This window comes from Falco peregrinus, chromosome 4 (assembly GCF_023634155.1).
Source record: "Falco peregrinus isolate bFalPer1 chromosome 4, bFalPer1.pri, whole genome shotgun sequence".
NCBI classification, from domain to species: Eukaryota; Metazoa; Chordata; class Aves; order Falconiformes; family Falconidae; genus Falco; species Falco peregrinus.
The window spans coordinates 23,454,521-23,461,220 of NC_073724.1; positions in this window are offsets into that span (position 1 = coordinate 23,454,521).

The window sequence follows — 6,700 nt, forward strand, 5'->3', positions numbered from 1 at the left end:
CTTTGATACTTGCCCTGGAAGGCATATTGGCAATAAAATGTTATTTTTTGTAATGGTAAAATCATCAGAAGTCAGAAGAGAGGGTGGTAGGAAAAAAAGAAGCTACAAAAAAACCTCAGGAAAACTGGAAAATAAGAGGACTATAGAATTACTAAACGAAGTGGGACCTACCTATTAACATTTTTTAATGCTCTATCATTAGTTCAGGATATAAGAGAGAAGGGCACCCTGGCAGCCTATCTTCCAAGAGCTATCTCTTACTGGGAGCTCATTGCTTGTTCTGTGAAGGTCCAGATAGACCACTGGGCTCTGGCCTGAGGTTTGGCTACCCGTACAGCTGTGAGTGTCTGGGCAGGACATGCAAAATTGCTGGGCATTACAAATAACAGAGTGAGCAGAAAATAAAATTATAGATAGTCGTGTGAAAAACTGATGGATTTCACAGGTGCTTAAAGGGAAATCATGTGAAAGAGAGCCAAACTTCACAGATATTTGGAGAACAGGATAAAGGGTCTTTTGGAGAACAGTGTCTTGCAAGGCCAGCAGTGCCTGAACAACTCTATCAGTAATATGGTGCATGGATGAGATGGTCTAGGTAACGGTATAAGAAGTGCCAAACTCAGGTACAGACTTAGCGAATCTTGGACTACTGGGTAAAGTATTAAGAAGGCAGGGAGGTGGTGTGTATCTGGAAAGAAACAAGGGCAGAGAAGGAGGAGATGTCAAGGGGAGAAGAACAAGCCTAGAAAAACAGAGGGGATAGAAGGGACCAGCTGGTTGGTCTTGTGTGAGATGCAGTCCGTATATTTTTCTGACAGAGCCTCACACCTGCACCACTCACTGCAAACTGTCCTGTCTTCATAATACACTGTAATCCTAATGATTTTCCATGCCAGTGGGATTTCTAGTCTGTATGTGGAGGTACACATGCATGGCTTGATTGCGAACGGCAACATGAGCTATCCAGTGAGTGGGTTGAGAACTGGGTGCCTACAACTGCAGAGACCAAGGTACGTGTACCAGCTGCTGGACAGACCAAGCACCTACAGACAGCTAACAAAGAAATTCACGTGTGTCTGTGCACCTGTGTATGTAGCCATAGCAAATTCTCTTTGATCACAGACAGGGGAAGAACTGACATGCAAGAAGGTATTTGGGCTACCATTTACACGTTATAACTTCAGTTGGTTTGTTTACTGCAAATGGATAGACAAATCGAGGTTTTAAGACTGTTGGAGTGATGCCTAGGAAATTCTGTATCTGAAAGTTCCTTGGACTGCCGTCTTCTTCACCAAGCAGACTAGTTTTGAAACCACTGTTCTTTTCCCCTTTCTGCCTTTCTTTTTTCCCTTTTTTCAAGCTAAAGTGTTGAACCTACTCTCGTTCCAGAACATGTAGATTTTTCTTAAAAAGTATAAATAACATATCAGTAGCTATTTCACAGACCTGAAAATGTTTTAAATCTCTTTGAAAAACACTTAACAACATAAACTAGAATGTCTTTAACATAAAATGAATTAAAGATCGCAGTAAAATAATAAATTAACATCATCCTTAAAACCAGTAGGTATTCTTATGTGGTTCTAATTCTGAAAACTTTTTTTCTACAGAAGGTTGGAAGAGGAAAGCAATTGTGATACTATAAATGCTGTTCTACTTTCAGTGACAAATAATCAAAAAGAAAGGTGTTTTTTTTTTTTTTAAATTAAAAGAATTAGTTAGACTTTTAGACAGGGAAAGGAGAAAAAATCAAAAAATGCATCACTGAAAGATATTAGAAGTGCAATGTACTTTTCCTTTCTCCCTTACCTCCAAAAGAAATAAATTAGAAAAAGAAGAGAAAAAAATAAGAAACAGTATTGTCCTTAATAATAATGCATACAAATAATGGACATGTTCAGCTGAGAAACATTAAGAACATCAGTGATGTATTTCTTATGAAACTGCTTTCCTGCTAATGAACTTCCAATTGACAAAATTCTTACTACTAGTAGTAATAGATATAGAAACCAGTGGGTAAAAATACTTTCTCATTGGTTTTGCAATATCATTTTCTAGACCGATCTGTACTGTAAACTCACATAATTCTCTGTGATCATAATTTTTGATACATTAGAAATTAATTTCCATCATCAGTTACAAAATTTATATTTCTTTTTCCAGGCTGATCTTAAAAATTGAGTTATTAGCAGAAAGGAGATCAATAACTTCAGGTCACTGTCCTTTACAAACTTTTCATGGGTGACTAACAATCGATAAGTCAGAGAAGAACCTGTTCTATCATAGGATCTAAAAGGTTAATGTTATCCTCAAGACCCCGATTCATTTAATTTAACACAAATATAATTTTGTAAAGGTTATGGCAAAATGCTTCTCATAAACAAGAACTTCTAGTTTTTCACAGAAAACTATAGGTCTAAACAATATAACTTTAAAAAGGTTTTTGGTTTACAGCACAGAACACAATATGTATCACACTGCCAGTGAACTTTTATTTAAAAGTTTTGTGTGGGCGTTGTGCTCTTCTTCACATAAAAAAATCCCTCTGAATGATTTTGGCAATTGCAAAATAATTCGGATTCCCCAAACCCTATCCCAATAAAATGACAGGTATCCTTGGCTGTAGCTACTTCCAATTCCTCTTTCTACCATTAGAATTTTACTTTGCTAACTTTTAACAAATAGAGCATTATCTAAGATCCCCATCCCTTTATTTCGCTTCTACAATGAAATTCTGAGAGTTTAGATTGCTCTGAAAAGTCTAGTGCTGACCTAGTTCCTTGTAGCACCAAGTTTTTATCCTCACTCTGGTTTTAGTACAACTTGAAGAAATTAGGACCAGGTTTTTCTTTGTGGCCTTTTCCAGAGTCAACTAATCTTCACCCTCCTCTTCTTCCTCTGTTAATAAATTAGATTGTTTAGCTGTGAATAAAGACTTGCTATGAGAATGAACAACTGAAATCAGTCACCATTATACATGATATGTATCATTGATTGTGTGTTTGCGGGTTTGTGATTTCAATACTAAAAGATTTTGATGGCGTTATTACTGCAGCCTGCACTGCACAGAGCTGCTGGCTTGTTCTTGTACCACCTCAGGCATCACATGAGTAAATTCAAACTCATTATAGTCTTGCTACCATAAAAGAGAAGGGAGTAAAATAAAATTACATTGTTAGATTACTTCCAAAGAGGCTTAGGAATATTTTATATTAATGTATTTCTATAGAAGAGGAATACTTTTAAGAATTTTCCTTGGAGGAAGCTGAATTTTGGAGCTGAATTTTAAAATTCAGCTGCATTCATTATTACACAAGAGAGGGTTTGCTCACCTCCGCACAATAAACTAAGGTTCTGTTTAGATGGTTAACTATATCATCATAAGGAGATAACCCTGGTTCCTAGTGTTCCAAGCGCTACAGAGTTCATCCCCATTTAGGGCTAACTTCCTTAGGAGCAGATTGGCATGTGCAAGCTTCATAACACTTGGCCCAGGTTACCTCTGGGTCCCATAGGATACTCCTGTGACTTCTGTGAATAATCTGCTCATTGTAACATGAATAATCTCTTTAAAGGTTAAGATTTCATTAATGTTAAATACACATAAAATGACATTTTGAGTGAATCTTGCTCTCATATTTTATTTATAGATATACACATGTATTAGTATTTGTTTAAATGTATTACAGAACTGTACAGAAAACATAGATATTTTTTAAGAGAAAGATTAATTTTCTGTAAAGCCCAGTCAATCTCATTCCTTTTCCAAAATTTTTATTCAGCTGTGTAGTAATAAATAACATTCTACTTCGTTTTTGTGAAAAGCATCCACTCATACCCACCAGTTTCAGGTACCTTTCACATGTTTTAAAGCTAAATTCTGAGTCCTTTCCTCAGAGTCTAGTTTTACTGTTCCCTTTATGGCTGACTTGTCACAGAGGTACAAAGTTTAAGCAAATATCTTTTCTCCAGTACATCTGACATTTATTTTGTTCACAAAGAGAGTTTGGTAGTTTGGACTGACAACTGCCCATGTGGGAATGCCAGAAGAAATTTACTGTAAGCTTGGAAGTTACTATGTTTAGAAATAATGTTAAAAGTTGTTTAAGCCTAATTCCATGAAATAAAAATTCAAGTTGTATTTGTACTTTGTTTTACATATTCACATTTGTCTGTGACAGAAAATGCACCTGTAACTCCTCTGAAGTGACTATCACAGAGTGCAGTATGTTCCAAAGCGAAGCCTCAACACAAAATCATTTCTTTTTTTGTAAAAATAAATATATGCACAAATATAGACACTTACACATAGCTAGCCTTATAAACTAATACCACATTTTAAAGAGAAACAAAAGAAAAATACATTATAAAATTCTTCATAGTCCACAGATGAAAGTATTCAGCAAGATCTTAAAGCCTGAAGCCTAGGAGAGTTCTCAGTTCCCTCATATAAAATGACAGATAAGGTTTTCTTATGTAGAGCAGGTTGCAAAGATCAGCAAAACTGAGTTTGAAGGAGATGAGCTGTGGCATTTTATCCAAGTAATACTACATAGCCATTACAGGCTAGTAACAAAATTTTCCAGGCCTCAGGAATGAAGCTTGTCAGGCTTCGTTTGCTTGAACTTTCCTTGATATTCCTGGATCTTTGATCTCATACCTGCAACTGATTTATTTTTTTTTTCTTTTTAAATGACTGGGTAGCTATGGGTACCAGTATGGAAAAAACGTAGTTTTTATACAGATAGAAGCCACAAGTAGTTGTTCTTTGCAAATGAGATATTTATGACTATTATAATGATAGTGTAGAAAGAAACAGGCCTAGCATGACAGCCAAGGCTTTGAGAAGTGGGGAAATAGGATGCAGCATAGTGCAACAGGGGATAAGGGTCACAGGCTGACATTGGAGGTGGTTGGTTAAAGAAATGTAGATCTAGAAGCTGGACAAAACAAGTTTGAAAGTAACAAAGACAACAAAGAACAAGTGTAACATAAAATGCACCATATACAATAAATCTATGCATAGTTTGAAGTTGCAGATCGATGAAGAGAGGACTGTGGAACTTTATTAGAAAACAGACTCCAGCAAATCCTAAAAAGAAGAAAGAAAAGGAGGAAGGCAAAAACAGGCAGAAGAAGAAATGTATCACTCTTGCTTTTTCTGAAGTGAAAGTGAAGAACTTGGAGCACAGATGACCTGCTACAACCATTATCTATACCCAGCCCTGGTCCCCCAGTGCCCCTGCTTGCTTGAGAAAGATTGGTGCTGTCAGTCTCAGAGTACAAAGGGTTATTGAAAAAGAAAAGCATAACACATTAATAAATGCAACTGTTATTCTTATTTCTACAATTATTATGCTGGGGGTGGGGGTGTTCTGTAACTTTATTTCTTAATTTTACTTCTTTTTTTCTTTTGCAATATTGAAATCTGGATAAAGATTCATGATTACATTGTTAAGATTTATGTGGTACTAAAAGTCAGATATTTGGCTTTATGTATAGAGTATATTTCCTTTTTGCTCATAGCAATACTTTATGCATAATGCAACTGGAATTCCAGTAGCATGTATTGCTATTTTGCATTTACTTTGCTGAAAGTTTGCATTTTATGCAAAGTCAATAGATGACTAGGAGCAACCTGATGGGTATGACAGTAATATCCTTTCTGCAGCTGAACAGGCATCAGACAATGCTTTTTGCCTATGACATGAATAAGAAATATTTCACAGAAACAAAACCAACAGTATTTTTGGAGCAGATATGTCTGCCTTAATGGTCTCAGTCAAGTATTCAAACTTTATTGTGCCAGCTTTAGCTATAGTACTTTTACATGCAAGATAAATAAAGGCTAATAACAAAAATACATAAATAAAGGCCACATTATGTTATCAGAATACCTTTGAAAATTGTTTATGTGCCAGGCAGTGTCTCAGAGAATATTTCTGTTAAGAGCTGTTGTATTAATTATGTCATTCACTGAGTGTTCCTCAAAACATTCAGACAAACAAAAAGATTCCTATCTAACCTAAAGAAGTTTAAATTGGGTTCTGAAACAAAGATTCTTTCTAAACATAAACACATAATACCACTTCAGATTTAGCAGGGTTCCCTGGCAGTCCAGCAGCTGCCCCATCCAGAATGACAGAGCTGCCTATAGGTACTCTGCTGTATCTTGTCAGCTCCATGTAGATGTCTCCATACCTTCAATAGCAAAAGATACCAATGTTTAGGTGATGATTCCTAAATGTCTGACTTCTAAGATGCCATACAGAGATAAGAAAATATTCCCTTCCCATTTCCCAAAGTTGTTTATATGTTATTATATTTTACATTAAATGTTATAGCAACATTTGGATAAGAACCAGTGATGGTATGGATGTAAGTCACAAAATAATCACACAATTATTTAAAGTGGTACTCCTTCCTATAAAAATAATTTAATCTTTTGGTTAATCAAATTCTTAGCACTGGATCAATGTATTGGAATCAAACTCCTCATACTCAGCAACTTCTGTTCTTGTACTTCAGGCCAGTCAATTCAATTAAAATGGTCCCACTATTTATGATTAAAAGTCCTTTGCAGACATTGACTATGCTTACTGGCTGGACTAACATGACCACATTGTCAAATATTCTACAGATAGTCTTCTGTTTTCCTGTTCCATTTATTGATGTGCTAGCTATTTTAACTTGAGTATTT